The sequence below is a fragment of the Somniosus microcephalus genome, chromosome 21 (genome assembly GCF_052327205.1).
Source record: "Somniosus microcephalus isolate GS21.2 chromosome 21, FLI_Smic_1.0, whole genome shotgun sequence".
NCBI lineage: Eukaryota > Metazoa > Chordata > Chondrichthyes > Squaliformes > Somniosidae > Somniosus > Somniosus microcephalus.
Window position 1 is genome coordinate 20,740,649 of NC_141007.1, and position 24,694 is coordinate 20,765,342.

The window sequence follows — 24,694 nt, forward strand, 5'->3', positions numbered from 1 at the left end:
TACTGGCTCTCCAGTCCCACTCTCCCTGAAACTGACTGTACAGTCCCACTCTCCCTGATACTGACTGTACAGTCCCACTCTCCCTGATACTGACTGTACAGTCCCACTCTCCCTGATACTGACTGTACAGTCCCACTCTCCCTGATACTGACTGTACAGTCCCACTCTCCCTGATACTGACTGTACAGTCCCACTCTCCGTGATACTGACTGTACAGCCCCTCTCTCCCTGATACAGACTGTACAGTCCCACTCTCCCAGATACTGACTGTACAGTCCCACTCTCCCTGATACTGACTCTGTACAGTCCCACTCGCCCTGATACTGACTGTACAGTCCCACTCTCCCCGATACTGACTGTACAGCCCCACTCTCCCTGATACTGACTGTACAGTCCCACTCTCCCTGATACTGACTGTACTGTGCCACTCCCCCTGATACTGACTGGACAGTCCCATTCTCCCTGATACTGACTGTACAGCCCCACTCTCCCTGATACTGACTGTACAGCCCCACTCTCCCTGATACTGACTGTACAGCCCCACTCTCCCTGATACTGACTGTACGGCCCCACTCTCCCTGATACTGACTGTACGGTCCCACTCTCCCTGATACTGACTGTACGGTCCCACTCTCCCTGATACTGACTGTACGGTCCCACTCTCCCTGATACTGACTGTACGGTCGCACTCTCCCTGATACTGACTGTACAGTCACACGCTTCCTGATACTGACTGTACGGCCCCACTCTCCCTTATACTCACTGTACGGCCCCACTCTCCCCGATACTGACTGTACAGCCCCACTCTCCCCGATACTGACTGTACAGTCCCACTCTCCCTGATATTGACTGTGCAGTCCCACTCTCCCTGATATTGACTGTACAGTCCCACTCTCCCTGATATTGACTGTACAGCCCCACTCTCCCTGATACTGACTGCACAGCCCCACTCTCCCTGATACTAACTGTACAGCCGCACTCTCCCTGATACTGTCTCTGTACAGTCTCACTCTCCCTGATACTGACTGTACAGTCCCACTCTCCCTGATATTGACTGTACTGTCCCACTCTCCCTGATACTGACTGTACAGTCCCACTCTCCCTGATACTGACTGTACAGCCCCACTCTCCCTGATACTGTCTCTGTACAGTCCCACTCTCCCTGATACTGACTGTACAGTCCCACTCTCCCTGATACTGTCTCTGTACAGTCCCACTCTCCCTGATACTGACTGTACAGCCCCACTCTCCCTGATACTGTCTCTGTACAGTCCCACTCTCCCTGATACTGACTGTACAGTCCCACTCTCCCTGATACTGTCTCTGTACAGTCCCACGCTCCCTGATACTGACTGTACAGTCCCACTCTCCCTGATACTGACAGTAGAGTCCCACTCTCCCTGATACTGACAGTACAGTCCCACTCTCCCTGATACTGACTGTACAGTCCCACTCTCCCTGATACTGACTGTACAGTCCCACTCTCCCTGATGCTGACTGTACAGCCCCACTCTCCCTGCTACTGACGACAGTCCCACTCTCTCTGATACTGACTGTACAGTCTCACTCTCCCTGATACTGACTGTACAGTCCCACTCTCCCTGATGCTGACTGTGCAGTCCCACTCTCCCTGATACTGACTGTGCAGTCCCACTCTCCCTGATACTGGCTCTCCAGTCCCACTCTCCCTGCTACTGACTACAGTACCACTCTCTCTGATACTTGCTGTACAGTCGCAATCCCCCTGATTCTGACTGTACAGTCCCACTCTCCCTGATACTGACTGTACAGTCCCACTCTCCCTGATACTGACTGCACAGTCCCACTCTCACTGATACTGGCTCTCCAGTCCCACTCTCCCTGATACTGACTGTACAGTCCCACTCTCCCTGATACTGACTGTACAGTCCCACTCTCCTTGATACTGACTGTACAGTCCCACTCTCCCTGATACTGACTGTGCAGTCCCACGCTCCCTGATACTGACTGTACAGTCCCACTCTCCCTGATACTGACTGTACAGTCCCACTCTCCCTGATGCTGACTGTACAGCCCCACTCTCCCTGCTACTGACGACAGTCCCACTCTCTCTGATACCGACTGTACAGTCTCACTCTCCCTGATACTGACTGTGCAGTCCCACTCTCCCTGATACTGGCTCTCCAGTCCCACTCTCCCTGCTGCTGACTACAGTCCCACTCTCTCTGATACTTGCTGTACAGTCGCAATCCCCCTAATTGTGACTGCACAGTCCCACTCTCCCTGATACTGACTGTACAGTCCCACTCTCCCTGATACTGACTGTACAGTCCCACTCTCCCTGATACTGGCTCTCCAGTCCCACTCTCCCTGAAACTGACTGTACAGTCCCACTCTCCCTGATACTGACTGTACAGTCCCACTCTCCCTGATACTGACTGTACAGTCCCACTCTCCCTGATACTGACTGTACAGTCCCACTCTCCCTGATACTGACTGTACAGTCCCACTCTCCCTGATACTGACTGTACAGTCCCACTCTCCGTGATACTGACTGTACAGCCCCACTCTCCCTGATACAGACTGTACAGTCCCACTCTCCCAGATACTGACTGTATAGTCCCACTCTCCCTGATACTGACTCTGTACAGTCCCACTCGCCCTGATACTGACTGTACAGTCCCACTCTCCCTGATACTGACTGTACAGCCCCACTCTCCCTGATACTGACTGTACAGCCCCACTCTCCCTGATACTGACTGTACGGCCCCACTCTCCCTGATACTGACTGTACAGTCCCACTCTCGCTGATACTGACTGTACAGTCCCACGCTCCCTGATATTGACTGTACTGTCCCACTCTCCCTGATACTGACTGTACAGTCCCACTCTCCCTGATATTGACTGTACAGCCCCACTCTCCCTGATACTGTCTCTGTACAGTCCCACTCTCCCTCATAATGACTGTACAGTCCCACGCTCCCTGATACTGACTGTACAGTCCCACTCTCCCTGATACTGACAGTACAGTCCCACTCTCCCTGATACTGACTGTACAGCCCCTCTCTCCCTGCTACTGACTACAGTCCCACTCTCTCTGATACTGACTGTACAGTCTCACTCTCCCTGATACTGACTGTACAGTCTCACTCTCCCTGATACTGACTGTACAGTCCCACTCTCCCTGATACTGGCTCTCCAGTCCCACTCTCCCTGCTACTGACTACAGTCCCACTCTCTCTGATACTGATTGTACAGTTCCAATCCCTCTGATTCTGACTGTACAGTCCCACTCTCCCTGATACTGACTGTACAGTCCCACTCTCCCTGATACTGACTGTACGGCCCCACTCTCCCCGATACTGACTGTACGGCCCCACTCTCCCCGATACTGACTGTACGGCCCCACTCTCCCCGATACTGACTGTACAGTCCCACTCTCCCCGATACTGACTGTACAGTCCCACTCTCCCCGATACTGACTGTACAGTCCCACTCTCCCCGATACTGACTGTACAGTCCCACTCTCCCCGATACTGACTGTACAGCCCCACTCTCCCCGATACTGACTGTACAGTCCCACTCTCCCTGATATTGACTGTACAGTCCCACTCTCCCTGATATTGACTGTGCAGTCCCACTCTCCCTGATATTGACTGTACAGTCCCACTCTCCCTGATATTGACTGTACAGTCCCACTCTCCCTGATACTGACTGTACAGCCCCACTCTCCCTGATACTAACTGTACAGCCGCACTCTCCCTGATACTGTCTCTGTGCAGTCTCACTCTCCCTGATACTGACTGTACAGTCCCACTCTCCCTGATATTGACTGTACTGTCCCACTCTCCCTGATACTGACTGTACAGTCCCACTCTCCCTGATACTGACTGTACAGCCCCACTCTCCCTGATACTGTCTCTGTACAGTCCCACTCTCCCTGATACTGACTGTACAGTCCCACTTTCCCTGATACTGTCTCTGTACAGTCCCACTCTCCCTGATACTGACTGTGCAGTCCCACGCTCCCTGATACTGACTGTACAGTCCCACTCTCCCTGATACTGACAGTAGAGTCCCACTCTCCCTGATACTGACAGTACAGTCCCACTCTCCCTGATACTGACTGTACAGTCCCACTCTCCCTGATACTGACTGTACAGTCCCACTCTCCCTGATGCTGACTGTACAGCCCCACTCTCCCTGCTACTGACTGTGCAGTCCCACTCTCCCTGATACTGGCTCTCCAGTCCCACTCTCCCTGCTACTGACTACAGTACCACTCTCTCTGATACTTGCTGTACAGTCGCAATCCCCCTGGTTCTGACTGTACAGTCCCACTCTCCCTGATACTGACTGCACAGTCCCACTCTCCCTGATACTGACTGTACAGTCCCACTCTCACTGATACTGGCTCTCCAGTCCCACTCTCCCTGATACTGACTGTACAGTCCCACTCTCCCTGATACTGACTGTACAGTCCCACTCTCCTTGATACTGACTGTACAGTCCCACTCTCCCTGATACTGACTGTGCAGTCCCACGCTCCCTGATACTGACTGTGCAGTCCCACTCTCCCTGATACTGACAGTACAGTCCCACTCTCCCTGATACTGACAGTACAGTCCCACTCTCCCTGATACTGACTGTACAGTCCCACTCTCCCTGATGCTGACTGTGCAGCCCCACTCTCCCTGCTACTGACGACAGTCCCACTCTCTCTGATACCGACTGTACAGTCTCACTCTCCCTGATACTGACTGTACAGTCCCACTCTCCCTGATACTGACTGCACAGTCCCACTCTCCCTGATACTGACTGTGCAGTCCCACTCTCCCTGATACTGGCTCTCCAGTCCCACTCTCCCTGCTACTGACTACAGTCCCACTCTCTCTGATACTTGCTGTACAGTCGCAATCCCCCTGATTCTGACTGTACAGTCCCACTCTCCCTGATACTGACTGTACAGTCCCACTCTCCCTGAAACTGACTGTACAGCCCCACTCTCCCTGATACTGACTGTACGGTACCACTCTCCCTGATACTGACTGTACGGTCTCACTCTCCCTGATACTGACTGTGCGGCTCCACTCTCCCTGATACTGACTGTACGGCCCCACTCTCCCTGATACTGACTGTACAGTCCCACTCTCCCTGACACTGACTGTACAGTCCCACTCTCCCTGATACTGACTGTACAGTCCCACTCTCCGTGATACTGACTGCACAGCCCCACTCTCCCTGATACTGACTGTACAGTCCCACTCTCCCTGATACTGACAGTGCAGTCCCACTCTCCCTGATACTGGCTCTCCAGTCCCACTCTCCCTGCTACTGACTACAGTCCCACTCTCTCTGATGCTTGCTGTACAGTCGCAATCCCCCTGATTCTGACTGTACAGTCCCACTCTCCCTGATACTGACTGTACAGTCCCACTCTCCCTGATACTGACTGTACAGTCCCACTCTCCCTGATACTGGCTCTCCAGCCCCACTCTCCCTGAAACTGACTGTACAGTCCCACTCTCCCTGATACTGACTGTACAGTCCCACTCTCCCTGATACTGACTGTACAGTCCCACTCTCCCTGATACTGACTGTACAGTCCCATTCTCCCTGATACTGACTGTACAGTCCCACTCTCCCTGATACTGACTGTACAGTCCCACTCTCCGTGATACTGACTGTACAGCCCCACTCTCCCTGATACAGACTGTACAGTCCCACTCTCCCAGATACTGACTGTACAGTCCCACTCTCCCTGATACTGACTCTGTACAGTCCCACTCGCCCTGATACTGACTGTACAGTCCCACTCTCCCTGATACTGACTGTACAGCCCCACTCTCCCTGATACTGACTGTACAGCCCCACTCTCCCTGATACTGACTGTACGGCCCCACTCTCCCTGATACTGACTGTACAGTCCCACTCTCCCTGATACTGACTGTACAGTCCCACTCTCCCTGATATTGACTGTACTGTCCCACTCTCCCTGATACTGACTGTACAGTCCCACTCTCCCTGATATTGACTGTACAGCCCCACTCTCCCTGATACTGACTACAGTCCCACTCTCTCTGATACTGACTGTACAGTCTCACTCTCCCTGATACTGGCTCTCCAGTCCCACTCTCCCTGCTACTGACTACAGTCCCACTCTCTCTGATACTGATTGTACAGTTCCAATCCCTCTGATTCTGACTGTACAGTCCCACTCTCCCTGATACTGACTGTACAGTCCCACTCTCCCTGATACTGACTGTACAGTCCCACTCTCCCTGATACTGGCTCTCCAGTCCCACTCTCCCTGATACTGACTGTACAGTCCCACTCTCCCTGATACTGACTGTCCAGTCCCACTCTCCCTGATACTGACTGTACAGCCCCACTCTCCCTGATACTGACTGTACGGCCCCACTCTCCCTGATACTGACTGTACGGTCCCACTCTCCCTGATCCTGACTGTACAGTCACACGCTTCCTGATACTGACTGTACGGCCCCACTCTCCCTTATACTGACTGTACGGCCCCACTCTCCCCGATACTGACTGTACAGCCCCACTCTCCCCGATACTGACTGTTCAGTCCCACTCTCCCTGATATTGACTGTGCAGTCCCACTCTCCCTGATACTGACTGTACAGCCCCACTCTCCCTGATACTAACTGTACAGCCGCACTCTCCCTGATACTGTCTCTGTACAGTCTCACTCTCCCTGATACTGACTGTACAGTCCCACTCTCCCTGATATTGACTGTACTGTCCCACTCTCCCTGATACTGACTGTACAGTCCCACTCTCCCTGATACTGACTGTACAGCCCCACTCTCCCTGATACTGTCTCTGTACAGTCCCACTCTCCCTGATACTGACTGTACAGTCCCACTCTCCCTGATACTGTCTCTGTACAGTCCCACTCTCCCTGATACTGACTGTGCAGTCCCACGCTCCCTGATACTGACTGTACAGTCCCACTCTCCCTGATACTGACAGTAGAGTCCCACTCTCCCTGATACTGACAGTACAGTCCCACTCTCCCTGATACTGACTGTACAGTCCCACTCTCCCTGATACTGACTGTACAGTCCCACTCTCCCTGATGCTGACTGTACAGCCCCACTCTCCCTGCTACTGACGACAGTCCCACTCTCTCTGATACTGACTGTACAGTCTCACTCTCCCTGATACTGACTGTACAGTCCCACTCTCCCTGATGCTGACTGTGCAGTCCCACTCTCCCTGATACTGACTGTGCAGTCCCACTCTCCCTGATACTGGCTCTCCAGTCCCACTCTCCCTGCTACTGACTATAGTACCACTCTCTCTGATACTTGCTGTACAGTCGCAATCCCCCTGATTCTGACTGTACAGTCCCACTCTCCCTGATACTGACTGGACAGTCCCACTCTCACTGATACTGGCTCTCCAGTCCGACTCTCCCTGATACTGACTGTACAGTCCCACTCTCCCTGATACTGACTGTACAGTCCCACTCTCCTTGATACTGACTGTACAGTCCCACTCTCCCTGATACTGACTGTGCAGTCCCACGCTCCCTGATACTGACTGTACAGTCCCACTCTCCCTGATACTGACAGTACAGTCCCACTCTCCCTGATACTGACAGTACAGTCCCACTCTCCCTGATACTGACTGTACAGTCCCACTCTCCCTGATGCTGACTGCACAGCCCCACTCTCCCAGCTACTGACGACAGTCCCACTCTGTCTGATACCGACTGTACAGTCTCACTCTCCCTGATACTGACTGTACAGTCCCACTCTCCCTGATACTGACTGCACAGTCCCACTCTCCCTGATACTGACTGTGCAGTCCCACTCTCCCTGATACTGGCTCTCCAGTCCCACTCTCCCTGCTACTGACTACAGTCCCACTCTCTCTGATACTTGCTGTACAGTCGCAATCCCCCTGATTCTGACTGTACAGTCCCACTCTCCCTGATACTGACTGTACAGTCCCACTCTCCCTGATACTGACTGCACAGTCCCACTCTCCCTGATACTGACTGTACAGTCCCACTCTCCCTGATACTGACTGTACAGTCCCACTCTCCCTGATACTGACTGTGCAGTCCCACTCTCCCTGATACTGGCTCTCCAGTCCCACTCTCCCTGCTACTGACTGCAGTCCCACTCTCTCTCATACTTGCTATACAGTCGCAATCCCCCTGATTCTGACTGTACAGTCCCACTCTCCCTGATACTGACTGTACAGTCCCACTCTCCCTGATACTGACTGTACAGTCCCACTCTCCCTGATACTGGCTCTCCAGTCCCACTCTCCCTGATACTGACTGTACAGTCCCACTCTCCCTGATACTGACTGTACACTCCCACTCTCCCTGATACTGACTGTACAGTCCCACTCTCCCTGATACTGACTGTACAGTCCCACTCTCCCTGATACTGACTGTACAGTCCCACTCTCCCTGATACTGACTGTACAGTCCCACTCTCCCCGATACTGACTGTACAGTCCCACTCTCGCTGATACTGACTGTGCAGTCCCACTCTCCCCGATACTGACTGTACAGCCCCACTCTCCCCGATACTGACTGTACAGTCCCACTCTCCCTGATACTGACTGTACAGTCCCACTCTCCCTGATACTGACTGTACAGCCCCACTCTCCCTGATACTGACTGTACAGCCCCACTCTCCCTGATACTGTCTGTACAGACCCACTCTCCCCGACACTGACTGCACAGCCCCACTCTCCCAGATACTGACTGTACAGTCCCACTCTCCCTGATACTGACTGTACAGTCCCACTCTCCCTGATACTGACTGTACAGTCCCACTCTCCCTGATACTGACTGTACAGTCCCACTCTCCCTGATACTGTCTCTGCACAGTCCCACTCTCCCTGATACTGACTGTGCAGCCCCACTCTCCCTGATACTGTCTCTGTACAGTCTCACTCTCCCTGATACTGACTGTACAGCCCCACTCTCCCTGCTACTGACTACAGTCCCACTCTCTCTGATACTGACTGTACAGTCCCAATCCCACTGATTCTGACTGTGCAGTCCCACTCTCCCTGATACTGACTGTACAGTCCCACTCTCCCTGATATTGGCTCTCCAGTCCCACTCTCCCTGATACTGACTGTACAGTCCCACTCTCCCTGATACTGACTGTACAGTCCCACTCTCCTTGATACTGACTGTACAGTCCCACTCTCCCTGACACTGACTGTACAGCCCCACTCTCCCTGATACTGACTGTATAGTCCCACTCTCCCTGATACTGACTGTACAGTCCCACGCTCCCTGAAACTGACTGTACAGTCCCACTCTCCCTGATACTGACTGTGCAGTCCCACTCTCCCTGATACTGAATGTACAGTGCCGCTCACCCTGATACTGACTGTACAGTCCCACTCTCCCTGATACTGACTGTACAGCCCCACTCTCCCTGATACTGACTGTACAGTCCCACTCTCCCTGATACTGACTGTACAGTCCCACTCTCCCTGAAACTGACTGTACAGCCCCACTCTCCCTGATACTGACTGTACGGTCCCACTCTCCCTGATACTGACTGTACGGCCCCACTCTCCCTGATACTGTCTCTGTACAGTCTCACTCTCCCTGATACTGACTGTACAGCCCCACTCTCCCTGCTACTGACTACAGTCCCACTCTCTCTGATACTGACTGTACAGTCCCAATCCCACTGATTCTGACTGTGCAGTCCCACTCTCCCTGATACTGACTGTACAGTCCCACTCTCCCTGATACTGGCTGTACAGTCCCACTCTCCCTGATACTGACTCTGTACAGTCCCACTCTCCCTGATACTGACTGAAAAGTCCCACTCTCCCTGATACTGAGTGTACAGCCCCACTCTCCCTGATACTGTCTCTGTACAGTCCCACTCTCCCTGATACTGACTGTGCAGCCCCACTCTCCCTGATACTGTCTCTGTACAGTCTCACTCTCCCTGATACTGACTGTACAGCCCCACTCTCCCTGCTACTGACTACAGTCCCACTCTCTCTGATACTGACTGTACAGTCCCAATCCCACTGATTCTGACTGTGCAGTCCCACTCTCCTTGATACTGACTGTACAGTCCCACTCTCCCTGACACTGACTGTGCAGCCCCACTCTCCCTGATACTGACTGTATAGTCCCACTCTCCCTGATACTGACTGTACAGTCCCACGCTCCCTGAAACTGACTGTACAGTCCCGCTCACCCTGATACTGACTGTACAGTCCCACTCTCCCTGATACTGACTGTACAGCCCCACTCTCCCTGATACTGACTGTACAGTCCCACTCTCCCTGATACTGACTGTACAGTCCCACTCTCCCTGAAACTGACTGTACAGCCCCACTCTCCCTGATACTGACTGTACGGTCCCACTCTCCCTGATATTGACTGTACGGTCTCACTCTCCCTGATACTAACTGTACGGCCCCACTCTCCCTGATACTGTCTGTGCAGTCCCACTCTCGCTGATACTGACTGTACAGTCCCACTCTCCCCGATACTGACTGTACAGCCCCACTCTCCCCGATACTGACTGTACAGTCCCACTCTCCCTGATACTGACTGTACAGTCCCACTCTCCCTGATACTGACTGTACAGCCCCACTCTCCCTGATACTAACTGTACAGCCCCACTCTCCCTGATACTGACTGTACAGACCCACTCTCCCCGATACTGACTGTACAGCCCCACTCTCCCAGATACTGACTGTGCAGTCCCACTCTCCCTGATACTGACTGTACAGTCCCACTCTCCCTGATACTGACTGTACAGTCCCACTCTCCCTGATACTGACTGTACAGTCCCACTCTCCCTGATACTGACTCTGTACAGTCCCACTCTCCCTGATACTGACTGTATAGTCCCACTCTCCCTGATACTGAGTGTACAGCCCCACTCTCCCTGATACTGTCTCTGTACAGTCCCACTCTCCCTGATACTGACTATGCAGCCCCACTCTCCCTGATACTGTCTCTGTACAGTCTCACTCTCCCTGATACTGACTGTACAGCCCCACTCTCCCTGCTACTGACTACAGTCCCACTCTCTCTGATACTGACTGTGCAGTCCCAATCCCACTGATTCTGACTGTGCAGTCCCACTCTCCCTGATACTGACTGTACAGTCCCACTCTCCCTGATACTGGCTCTCCAGTCCCACTCTCCCTGATACTGACTGTACAGTCCCACTCTCCCTGATACTGACTGTACAGTCCCACTCTCCTTGATACTGACTGTACAGTCCCACTCTCCCTGACACTGACTGTACAGCCCCACTCTCCCTGATACTGACTGTATAGTCCCACTCTCCCTGATACTGACTGTACAGTCCCACGCTCCCTGAAACTGACTGTACAGTCCCACTCTCCCTGATACTGACTGTACAGTCCCACTCTCCCTGATACTGACTGTACAGTCCCACTCTCCCTGATACTGACTGTACGGTCCCACTCTCCCTGAAACTGACTGTACGGCCCCACTCTCCCTGATACTGACTGTACGGTCCCACTCTCCCTGATACTGACTGTACGGCCCCACTCTCCCTGATACTGACTGTACGGCCCCACTCTCCCCGATACTGACTGTACGGCCCCACTCTCCCCGATACTGACTGTACGGCCCCACTCTCCCCGATACTGACTGTACGGCCCCACTCTCCCCGATACTGACTGTACAGTCCCACTCTCCCCGATACTGACTGTACTGTCCCACTCTCCCCGATACTGACTGTACAGTCCCACTCTCCCCGATACTGACTGTACAGCCCCACTCTCCCTGATACTGACTGTACAGTCCCACTCTCCCTGATACTGTCTCTGTACAGTCCCACTCTCCCTGATACTGACTGTACAGTCCCACTCTCCCTGATACTGTCTCTGTACAGTCCCACTCTCCCTGATACTGTCTGTAAAGTCCCACGCTCCCTGATACTGACTGTACAGTCCCACTCTCCCTGATACTGACAGTGCAGTCCCACTCTCCCTGATACTGACTGTACAGCCCCACTCTCCCTGATATTGACTGTGCAGTCCCACTCTCCCTGATATTGACTGTACAATCCCACTCTCCCTGATATTGACTGTACTGTCCCAATCTCCCTGATACTGACTGTACAGTCCCACTCTCCCTGATACTGACTGTACAGCCCCACTCTCCCTGATACTGTCTCTGTACAGTCCCACTCTCCCTGATACTGACTGTACAGTCCCACTCTCCCTGATACTGTCTCTGGACAGTCCCACTCTCCCTGATACTGACTGTGCAGTCCCACGCTCCCTGATACTGACTGTACAGTCCCACTCTCCCCGATACTGACTGTACAGTCCCACTCTCCCCGATACTGACTGTACAGTCCCACTCTCCCCGATACTGACTGTACAGCCCCACTCGCCCCGATACTGACTGTACAGTCCCACTCTCCCTGATACTGACTGCACAGTCCCACTCTTCCCAATACTGACTGTACGGCCCCACTCTCCCCGATACTGACTGTACGGTCCCACTCTCCCTGATACTGACTGTGCAGTCCCACTCTCCCTGATACTGACTGTGCAGCCCCACTCTCCCTGATACTGACTGTACAGCCCCACTCTCCCTGATACTGACTGTACAGCCCCACTCTCCCTGATACTGACTGTACAGCCCCACTCTCCCTGATACTGACTGTACAGCCCCACTCTCCCTGATACTGACTGTACGATCGCACTCTCCCTGATAATGACTGTACGGTCGCACTCTCCCTGATACTGACTGTACGGTCTCACTCTCCCTTATACTGACTGTCGAGTCTCACTCTCCCTGAAACTGACTGTACAGTCCCGCTCACCCTGATACTGACTGTACAGTCCCACTCTCCCTGATACTGACTGTACAGCCCCACTCTCCCTGATACTGACTGTACAGTCCCACTCTCCCTGATACTGACTGTACAGTCCCACTCTCCCTGAAACTGACTGTACAGCCCCACTCTCCCTGATACTGACTGTACGGTCCCACTCTCCCTGATACTGACTGTACGGTCTCACTCTCCCTGATACTAACTGTACGGCCCCACTCTCCCTGATACTGTCTGTACAGTCCCACTCTCGCTGATACTGACTGTACAGTCCCACTCTCCCCGATACTGACTGTACAGCCCCACTCTCCCCGATACTGACTGTACAGTCCCACTCTCCCTGATACTGACTGTACAGTCCCACTCTCCCTGATACTGACTGTACAGCCCCACTCTCCCTGATACTAACTGTACAGCCCCACTCTCCCTGATACTGACTGTACAGACCCACTCTCCCCGATACTGACTGTACAGCCCCACTCTCCCAGATACTGACTGTGCAGTCCCACTCTCCCTGATACTGACTGTACAGTCCCACTCTCCCTGATACTGACTGTACAGTCCCACTCTCCCTGATACTGACTGTACAGTCCCACTCTCCCTGATACTGACTCTGTACAGTCCCACTCTCCCTGATACTGACTGTATAGTCCCACTCTCCCTGATACTGAGTGTACAGCCCCACTCTCCCTGATACTGTCTCTGTACAGTCTCACTCTCCCTGATACTGACTGTACAGCCCCACTCTCCCTGCTACTGACTACAGTCCCACTCTCTCTGATACTGACTGTGCAGTCCCAATCCCACTGATTCTGACTGTGCAGTCCCACTCTCCCTGATACTGACTGTACAGTCCCACTCTCCCTGATACTGGCTCTCCAGTCCCACTCTCCCTGATACTGACTGTACAGTCCCACTCTCCCTGATACTGACTGTACAGTCCCACTCTCCTTGATACTGACTGTACAGTCCCACTCTCCCTGACACTGACTGTACAGCCCCACTCTCCCTGATACTGACTGTATAGTCCCACTCTCCCTGATACTGACTGTACAGTCCCACGCTCCCTGAAACTGACTGTACAGTCCCACTCTCCCTGATACTGACTGTACAGTCCCACTCTCCCTGATACTGACTGTACAGTCCCGCTCACCCTGATACTGACTGTACAGTCCCACTCTCCCTGATACTGACTGTACAGCCCCACTCTCCCTGATACTGACTGTACAGTCCCACTCTCCCCGATACTGACTGTACAGCCCCACTCTCCCCGATACTGACTGTACAGCCCCACTCTCCCTGATACTGACTGTACAGTCCCACTATCCCTGATACTGACTGTCCAGTCCCACTCTCCCTGATACTGACTGTACAGTCCCACTCTCCCTGATACTGACTGTACAGCCCCACTCTCCCTGATACTGTCTCTGTACAGTCCCACTCTCCCTGATACTGACTGTACAGTCTCACTCTCCCTGATACTGACTGTACAGCCCCACTCTCCCTGATACTGACTGTACAGCCCCACTCTCCCTGATACTGTCTCTGTACAGTCTCACTCTCCCTGATATTGACTGTACTGTCCCACTCTCCCTGATACTGACTGTACAGTCCCACTCTCCCTGATACTGACTGTACAGCCCCACTCTCCCTGATACTGTCTCTGTACAGTCCCACTCTCCCTGATACTGACTGTACAGTCCCACTCTCCCTGATACTGTCTCTGTACAGTCCCACTCTCCCTGATACTGACTGTACAGTCCCACGCTCCCTGATACTGACAGTACAGTCCCACTCTCCCTGATACTGACTGTACAGTCCCACTCTCCCTGATACTGATAGTACAGTCTCACTCTCCCTGATACTGACTGTACAGTCCCACTCTCCCTGATACTGACTGTACAGTCCCAATCCCCCTGATTGTGACTGTACAGTCCCACTCTCCCTGATACTGACTGTAAAGTCCCACTCTCCCTGATACTGACTGTACAGTCCCACTCTCCCTGATACTGGCTGTACAGTCGCACTCTCCCCGATACTGACTGTACAGCCCCACTCTCCCTGATACTGACTGTACAGCCCCACTCTCCCTGATACTGACTGTACAGTCCCACTATCCCTGATACTGACTGTACAGCCCCACTCTCCCTGATACTGACTGTACAGCCCCACTCTCCCTGATACTGACTGTACAGTCCCACTCTCCCTGATACTGACTGTACAGCCCCACTCTCCCTGATACTGACTGTACAGCCCCACTCTCCCTGATACTGACTGTCCAGTCCCACTCTCCCTGATACTGACTTACATTCCCACTCTCCCTGATACTGACTGTACAGTCCCACTCTCCCTGATACTGACTGAACAGCCGCACTCTCCCTGATACTGACTGTACAGCCCCACTCTCCCTGATACTGACTGTACAGCCCCACTCTCCCTGATACTGACTGTACGGTCGCACTCTCCCTGATACTGACTGTACGGTCGCACTCTCCCTGATACTGACTGTGCGGTCTCACTCTCCCCGATACTGACTGTACAGTCCCACTCTCCCCGATACTGACTGTACAGCCCCACTCTCCCCGATACTGACTGTACAGCCCCACTCTCCCTGATACTGACTGTACAGTCCCACTATCCCTGTTACTGACTGTACAGCCCCACTCTCCCTGATACTGACTGTACAGCCCCACTCTCCCTGATACTGACTGTGCAGCCCCACTCTCCCTGATACTGACTGTACAGTCTCACTCTCCCTGATACTGACTGTACAGTCTCACTCTCCCTGATACTGACTGTACAGCCCCACTCTCCCTGATACTGACTGTCCAGTCCCACGCTCCCTGATACTGACTGACCAGACCAGTCCCACTCTCCCTGATACTGACTGTCCAGTCCCACTCTCCCTGATACTGACTGTACAGTCCCACTGTCCCTGATACTGACTGTACAGTCCCACTATCCCTGATACTGACTGTACAGCCCCACTCTCCCTGATACTGACTGTACAGCCCCACTCTCCCTGATACTGACTGTACAGTCCCATCTCCCTGATACTTCCTCTCTGGCCACAGGGGATGTACCAGAGGACTGGAGAACAGCTAACATAGTACCATTATACAAGATGGGTAGCAGGGATAAACCAGGGAGTTACAGGCCAGTGAGCCTAACATCTGCGGTAGGGAAATTATTGGAAAAAATTCTGAGGGACAAAATTATTCTCCACTTGGAGAGGCAAGGATTAATCGGGGATAGTCAGCATGGCTTTGTCAAGGGTAAATCATGTCTGACAAATCTGATTGAATTTTTCGAGGGGGTGACTAGGTGTGTGGATGAGGGAAATGCTGTGGATGTGGTTTACATGGACTTCAGCAAAGCTTTTGACAAAGTCCCGCATTGGAGACTGGTCAAGAAGGTAAGAGCCCATGGGATCCAGGGTGCCTTGGCGCGTTGGATCCTAAACTGGCTGAGTGGCAGGAGGCAGAGGGTGATGGTCGAAGGTTGCTTTTGTGACTGGAAGCCTGTGTCCAATGGGGTACCTCAGGGATCGGTGCTGGGTCCTTTGCTGTTTGTGATCTACATAAATGATTTGGATGAGAATGTAAAAGGTATGATCAGTAAGTTCGCGGATGACACGAAAATTGGTGGGGTGGTAAATTGCGAGGAGGAAAGCCGCAGGCTACAGGACGATATAAACGGGTTGGTCAGATGGGCGGAAAAGTGGCAAATGGAATTTAACCCTGAAAAGTGCGAGGTGATGCATTTTGGACGGACAAATAAGGCAAGGGAATACACAATGAGTGGTAGGCCCCTAGGAAGTACAGAGGGTCAGAGGGACCTTGGTGTACATGTACATAGATCCCTGAAGGCAGCGGAACAGGTAGATAAGGTGGTTAAAAAGGCATATGGGATACTTGCCTTCATTAGCCGAGGCATAGAATATAAGAGCAGGGAGGTTATGATGGAGCTGTACAAAACGCTGGTGAGGCCACAGCTGGAGTACTGTGTGCAGTTCTGGTCGCCTCACTATAGGAAGGATGTGATTGCTTTGGAGAGGGTGCAGAGAAGATTCACCAGGATGTTACCTGGGATGGAGCGCCTCAGCTATGAAGAAAGACTAAACAGGCTGGGGTTGTTTTCCTTGGAGCAAAGAAGGCTGAGGGGGGACCTGATTGAGGTGTACAAAATGATGAGGGGCATAGATAGGGTAGATAAAGAGGAACTTTTCCCCTTAGTAGGGGGGTCAATAACAAGGGGGCATAGATTCAGGGTAAGGGGCAGGAGATTTAGAGGGGATTTGAGGAGGAACTTTTTCACCTAGAGGGTGGTTGGAATCTGGAACTCACTGCATGAAAGGGTGGTAGAGGCAGGAACCCTCACAACATTCAAGAAGCATTTGGATGAGCACTTGAAATGCCATTGCATACAAGGCTATGGACCAAATGCTGGAAAATGGGATTAGACTGGACAGGGATTGATGGACGGCGGAGACACGATGGGCCGAAGGGCCTCTTTCTGTGCTGTATAACTCTATGACTCTATGACTGACTGTACAGCCCCACTCTCCCTGACACTGACTGTGCAGCCCCACTCTCCCTGATACTGACTGTACAGTCCCACTCTCCCTGATACTGACTGTACAGTCCCACTCTCCCTGATACTGACTGTATAGTCCCACTCTCCCTGATACTGACTGTACAGTCCCACTCTCCCTGATACTGACTGTACAGCCCCACTCTCCCTGATACTGACTGTACCGCCCCACTCTCCCTGACACTGACTGTACAGTCCCACTCTCCCTGATACTGACTGTACAGTCCCACTCTCCCTGACACTGACTGTACAGTCCCACTCTCCCTGATACTGACTGTACAGCCCCACTCTCCCTGATACTGACTGTACAGTCCCACTCTCCCTGATACTGACTGTACAGTCCCACTCTCCCTGATACTGACTGTACAGTCCCACTCTCCCTGATACTGACTGTACAGCCCCACTCTCCCTGATACTGACTGTACAGTCCCACTCTCCCTGATACTGACTGTACAGTCCCACTCTCCCTGATACTGACTGTACAGCCCCACTCTCCCTGATACTGACTGTACCGCCCCACTCTCCCTGACACTGACTGTACAGTCCCACTCTCCCTGATACTGACTGTACAGTCCCACTCTCCCTGACACTGACTGTACAGTCCCACTCTCCCTGATACTGACTGTACAGCCCCACTCTCCCTGATACTGACTGTACAGTCCCACTCTCCCTGATACTGACTGTACAGTCCCACTCTCCCTGATACTGACTGTACAGCCCCACTCTCCCTGACACTGACTGTACAGTCCCACTCTCCCTGATACTGACTGTACAGCCCCACTCTCCCTGATACTGACTGTACAGTCCCACTCTCCCTGACACTGACTGTACAGTCCCACTCTCCCTGATACTGACTGTAGAGCCCCACTCTCCCTGATACTGTCTCTGTACAGTCCCACTCTCCCTGATACTGTCTCTGTATAGCTCTCCTGTTTGAACTTTACCGGTGAGCATTTTGTGGAAATGAATTGTTTTTCGAAATGATGTGCAGCTGTACCTTGTGTTGGTGGAGCCAGCTCCTGTAAGACAAACCCACATCATTCACACCCCCAAATATCTGCAGGTTAATTTTAGTGTGAACACATTGTGATTACAGGAAAACGTGGGAGCGTTATATTTTGCTTTTCCCACATAGTTCTCTAGTTCAAGAATGCCAAAAGTGTCTCACTCCTTACAAACCAGAGTGTGACCTTACACACAGAACGTCTGGTAACGTAGCGCGCAGGGACCAAACCGGAAGCTGTGATTGTAATTAGGTGACTGCAGTTTCGCAAGTCTCCTCACATTGTCCTCGTGTTTGGACAGTGGAATAGCCAATCTGTCAGACCATGTAACTCAAACTACCAATCAGGTTTATTAAAAGTAACAATTAGACAGTAGCGACAAATCAGTGCAGCAGATTTCACTTGATTACAGAACTTTTAATTACATAAAATTTACAGCACAGAAAAAGGCCATTCGGTCCAACTGGTCTGAGCCGATGTTTATGCTCCACACAAGCCTCCTTCCACCCTACTTCATCTCACCCAACAGCATATCCTTCTATTCCTTTCTCCCTCATGTACTTATCAAGCTTCCCCTTTTAACTGACATCTCCTCCTACACAAAATTAATAAGAGCGACACTTTGTCGACACTTCACTAGCTTTCTTGATATCCTAAACCCGGACCAGCATCAGTAATATAAAACATGTATTTGAGGGGTCTTTGAAGCATTACAGATTTTTTCGGTTTGTCTTTGTCTCGATGAATCAAGAACTGGCAGCAAAACAGCCGAATATTTCTCTCTGCCTGTAGCTCTTCAGAGACAGTGTGCGGGATACCCGCCCATCATGCAGATTGGTCCACTTGTATCTTAAGTTTCACAAGCCTTTGTCACGCAATCAAATTTTGGTTAACAGCCTCCTAATAGATGCTACAGTCAAATCTGTTCACACCAGATTTAAAACACCTGAACTTCAGGGGAGAGCATGCTGTTTGTCGACACAGAATCTATGGGTGTGCTTGCTTCCTGGTAATGCCCCTCACGGGGTTACTGTGGCTTAATTACAGACCTGAGCCACATGTGGAGATATTAGGGCAGATCACCAAAAGCTTGGTCAAAGATGTAAGTTATAAGTGCAGAGTCTGGCCTCGCCCCTCCCTATCTCTGCAAGCTCCTTCAGCCCCTACAACTCTCCGAGATATCTGCACTCCTCCAATTCTGCCCTCTTGAGCATCCTCGATTTTAATCGCTCCACCATTGGCGGCCGTGCCTTCAGCTGCCTGGGCCCTGAGCTCTGGAATTCCCTCCTTAAACCTCGCTGCCTCTCTACCTCTCTTTCCTCCTTTAAGACGCCCCTTTAAACCTACCTCTTTGCCTGCCCTAATATCTCCTTATGTGGCTCGATTTCAAATTTTGTTTGATGACGCTCCTGTGAAGAGCCTTGGGATGTTTTACTACGTTAAAGGTGCTATATAAATGCAAGCTGTTGTTTGCAGCAAACAATAACCGGGTGTTTCTCTAAGGCTTCTATCTAAAAATTATATATAGTTATATGATAATAAATAGGACAGATTTCTGATCTGTCGCTGGAAGGTTTGTGAAAATCTTCTGGCGTTGTAAAAAGAGATTTCAATATCAAAAGGATGGGAACTGCTGTTAATAGCAAACGGAAAGAGAATGTGGTGAAGTGCGTGAGATGTAACGGGGCACTGAGTGATCCCACACTGCAGACAGTTTATTACATGTGAACCGAGACTCAGCCGCCAGCTTTATACATCAACATCTTCAACCAACTGGAACGAGGAGCGTCAGCACAGTCCTCACCAGCCACCTTACATAACCAAGCCTGGGGGGGACTCTCTTTATCTCACTGAAAGAATCGTTAATTCAGACATTTGGTGAAGTGCGCTCTAGTGTTCCAGAAAGTGGGGGTGGGGGTGGTCTCCCCTCAGGAATGAGGCTGGATGTAATCACGGGGAAAGGGCTCTAGATGTTAACCACTGGAACTGTGAAAATAATATTGACCGAGACCGTGGAGGAGAATTCAACTCCCTCCGTCCGGCAGAACTGTGGATGGCAGCGGAGTTGGAATGGAGCGGGAGGAATGTTCGGCCCTGTTCCCACTCCGCCGCCATTCTTCCCCGGGGCCTTCCGCTGGTCGGCCGAGGTCAAAGATGTAAGTTATAAAGCTGAATACTATGCCAGTGTTTGTACACCACGTGAGCCTCCTCCCACCTTACTTCATCTCACCCTATCAGCTTATCCTTGTATATTCTTTTCTCCCTCATGTACTTATCTAGCTTCCCCTTAAATACATCTATGCTGGCTGCCTCAACTACTCCGTGTGGTAGCGAGTGATACATTCTCACCCCTCTCTGGGTAAAGAAGTTTCTCCTGAATTCCCTATTGGATTTATTGAATAACCAATAATATTGAATTATTATAGAATGACTGGGTGACGGGGGTAAAATAAATGGTGGCATTTGTCAGTATGAGTTCAGGCATGGCTGCCAGCTGGTGGTAACCAGCTGGTTCTCCCTGAAACATGCCATTCAGAAGCTGCTTGTTTGTGTTAGAATAGACTAAATTGTAGTTAATTTCAGTTTTACCAGAAAAGTCTTGACGCTAAGGCTGCAGGTACACTGCCACTTCTGACAGTGCTGTTTTGCAGCAATGTGAGAGTGACGGTATAACTCCGGTCCGACTCTGGAGCAACACTGCGGTGAGACCCCCCTGGAGGGGAGGTCCTCTCGCATCCCCTGGGCTTAACAATTCCAGGGTGGTACTAGGAACATAGGATCGGAGAAAGGTCAATCAGCCCCTCGAGCTTGTTCCGCCATTCTGTTAGATCCTGGCTGATCTGTGCCATAACTCCGTTTTCCTGCCTTAATTCCATATCCCTTGATAGCCTTAAAAATCTATCCATCCACTTCAATTGACCCCCCCAGCATTCACAGCCTTTTGGGGGAGAGTGTTCCAGATTTCCAATACCCCCTGTGTGAAGAAGTGTTTCCTGATTTCACTCCTGAATGTCCAAGCTCTAAAATTAAGATTTCCCCTGTTCTGGATTCCCCCATCAGAGGAAATACTTTTCTGTATCTACCCTATCGAATCCTTTTATCATTTTTAACGCCTCAATTAGATCACCTTCCAACCATCTAAACTCAAGGGAATACAAGCCAAGTCTATGCAACCTGCCCTCCTAATGTAGCCCTTTTGGCCCTGGTATCATTCTGGTGAATCTGCGCTGCTCCCCCTCCAAGGCCAATCTATCCTTCCTGAGGTGCGGGGCCCGGAACCGAACGCGGTGTCCAGATGGGGTCTGACCAAGGCTCTGTCACTGAAGCATCACTTCCTCACTTTTGTATTCCAGCCCGCTTGAGATCAAGTCCAACATTCCATTAGCCTTTGTGATGACTTTTTGTACCTGTGCGTGGGGGTGGGCACCGTTCCACCCTCCAGGACATTCTCGAAGCTCGCGCAGAGCTTATTGTGAAAGAGTGAGAATGCTCTCTCACATTTAAAATGTAACTGAGCTCTGTCTATACTTTCTAAACAGGTATGGGGAAGAGCTACAAGAGCAGCTGGGCCCAAGAAAGGAAAGAGAAAGGGCTTGCATTTATAAAGTGCCTTTCACGTCCTCTGAATGCCCCAAAGTGCTTCACAGCAATTTAAGTACTTTTTGCAGCCATTCATTGTACAGCAACGTCCCACAAACAGCAATGAGATAATGACCAGATAATCTGTTTTAGTGATGTTGGTTGATGGGTAAATATTGGCCAGGACACTGGGGAGAACTCCCCTGCTCTTCTTCGAAATAATGCCATGGGATCTTTTACCTCCACCTGAGAGAGTAGACGGGGCCTCAGTTAACGTCTCATCCAAGAGACGACACCTCTGACAGTGCAGCACTCCCTCAGTACTGCCCTGAAGTGCCAGCCTAGATTTTGTGCTCAAGTCTCTGGAGTGGGTCTGTGAACCCACAACCTTCTGACTCCGAGGCGAGAGTGCTGTCCACTGAGCCATGGCTGACCAGCATGAGTCAGACTTCCATCCCGGAGCTGTCAGCGAATCAGCCCGAGATCAGTAGTTATGGTATAATTATAGCCTTAAACAGTTCCCAGTTGGCGGACCTGCTTTACTTTTCTCCCGTCATCTCCGCGCGACAGCTGAAACTGTTTCTGGTGCGAGTTTTTAAAAAGCATTAATCAGGTCGTAACTTGGTGAAATCAATAGCTGACGGCAGTTTCAGGAAATGAGAATTCGCTGGAGACTCCAGCCACTTGTTTTCTGAGCTGCTTATCCGAGAAAATAACGGCAGACACCAATCTCATTACACTCAACTCACAGGGACACTTCAGGGGGAGGTAATGAGGCGCCATTCATTAACCTTTCCCTGGATAAGCCACTCTGAAAGTTGTCAGTCTTCGAAATAAAAGAATTTGTTTTTCTCTCTCCTGTTTTATTGGTGGTGTTCAGAATTAGCTCACAAGCTGATACCAATCTTAAACTCGGAGAAGTGAGGATCTTCTTTTGCAGGCTGAGTAATTAGGTAGATGTTTATCTGATCCTGCTTTAGTAATGATGCAATTTTATTGGGTGAGTTTTTGTGCTTGGCAAGGTGAGGGATGTTCGTGCCGGGAATGGAACACTTTCTGTTTCGCACACTCAGTGTCCACATCAAACACTCCTAGAACAGTTTAGAATAAAGCTCCCTCTACACTGCCCCATCAAACACTCCTAGGGCAGGTACATCACGGGTTAGATACAGAGTAAAGCTCCCTCTACACTGTCCCATCAAACACTCCCAGGGCAGGTACAGCACGGGTTAGATACAGAGTAAAGCTCCCTCTACACTGCCCCATCAAACACTCCTAGGGCAGGTACATCACGGGTTAGATACAGAGTAAAGCTCCCTCTACACTGTCCCATCAAACACTCCCAGGGCAGGTACAGCACGGGTTAGATACAGAGTAAAGCTCCCTCTACACTGCCCCATCAAACACTCCCAGGGCAGGTACAGCACGGGTTAGATACAGAGTAAAGCTCCCTCTACACTGTCCCATCAAACACTCCCAGGGCAGGTACAGCACGAGTTGGATACAGAGTAAAGCTCCCTCTACACTGTCCCATCAAACACTCCCAGGGCAGGTACAGCACGTGTTAGATACAGAGTAAAGCTCCCTCTACATTGTCCCATCAAACACTCTCAGTTCAGGAATAGAATGGATTAGAAACAGAATAAATCTTCATTGCGGGTAATTCTGTGCTGTGGGTGCATGGCTATTGGGAACTGGATTGAGACTGACTGAACTCTCTTCGTATGGAACCCTTACAACCAGCAGATGACCCCATCACTCTCGGTGGGCTCACCTCCATACCCAGGAAGTGAAAGGACAATTTGTTAACCCAAAGCATCGTCCTATCCTTACATTGTTTTCAATTCAGTTGTTTTAGGCAGTTTTAAGCCATGACGTTTTGACACATGAAGCAAGGTGTGTAAATCAGCACCATCACACTCAAGTAGCTTTGATTTGGTTATTCTTCCATCTCTCTCCTGCTGTTACCGTCTCCACTACCCAGTCCTGGTACATCAGGTGGCTGGATCTGCAACCTGAAGGCAGATAATTGGACCTTGGGTATTTGTTCTCTTCTCCCGCCCATTCCCGTGACTCTGAGGTGAAGTGCCATGACCCTCTAGTGCATTGGTGTAGAGCTGATGTTGATCGGATGAGGTGTGTTCCAGTGCCCCACAGCTCTGGGCCTCCACCTTACAAAGTTGTAGTTGAGGATTGAAAGAAAAAGAAAGAAAGACTTAAATTAAAACAGCGCCTTTCACGACCTCTGAATGTCTCAAAACACTTTACAGCCAATGAAGTACTTTTGAAGTGTAGTCACTGTTGTAATGTAGGAAACACAGCAGCAAGCTCCCACAAACAGCAATATGATAATGACCAAATAATCTGTTTTTAGTGATGTTGGTTGAGGGATCAATATTGGCCCAGGACCCTGGGGATAACTCCCCTGCTCTGCTTTGAAATAGTGCCATAGGGTTTTTAGATCCACTTGAGGGGGCAGACGGGGCTGAGGTTTAACATCTCATCTGCAATACGGCACCTTTGGCAGTGCAGCACTCCCTCAGTATTTCACTGGAGCGTCAACCTAGATTTTTGTCCTCAAGTCTTGAGTGGGTTTTGAACCCACAATCTTCTGACTCAGGCGAGGGTGCTACCCACTGAGCCACATCTGACACATACAGACTGTATTTGAAGGTGCATATC

At 51.2% G+C, this 24,694-nt stretch overlaps 1 protein-coding gene across 6 annotated transcripts in view; it reads left to right on the plus strand.

The window, feature by feature from the left end:
* Nucleotides 1-24,694, plus strand: part of spata20 (spermatogenesis associated 20) — a 475,652-nt gene that overhangs the window by 54,848 nt on the left and 396,110 nt on the right. The window lies entirely within an intron of this gene.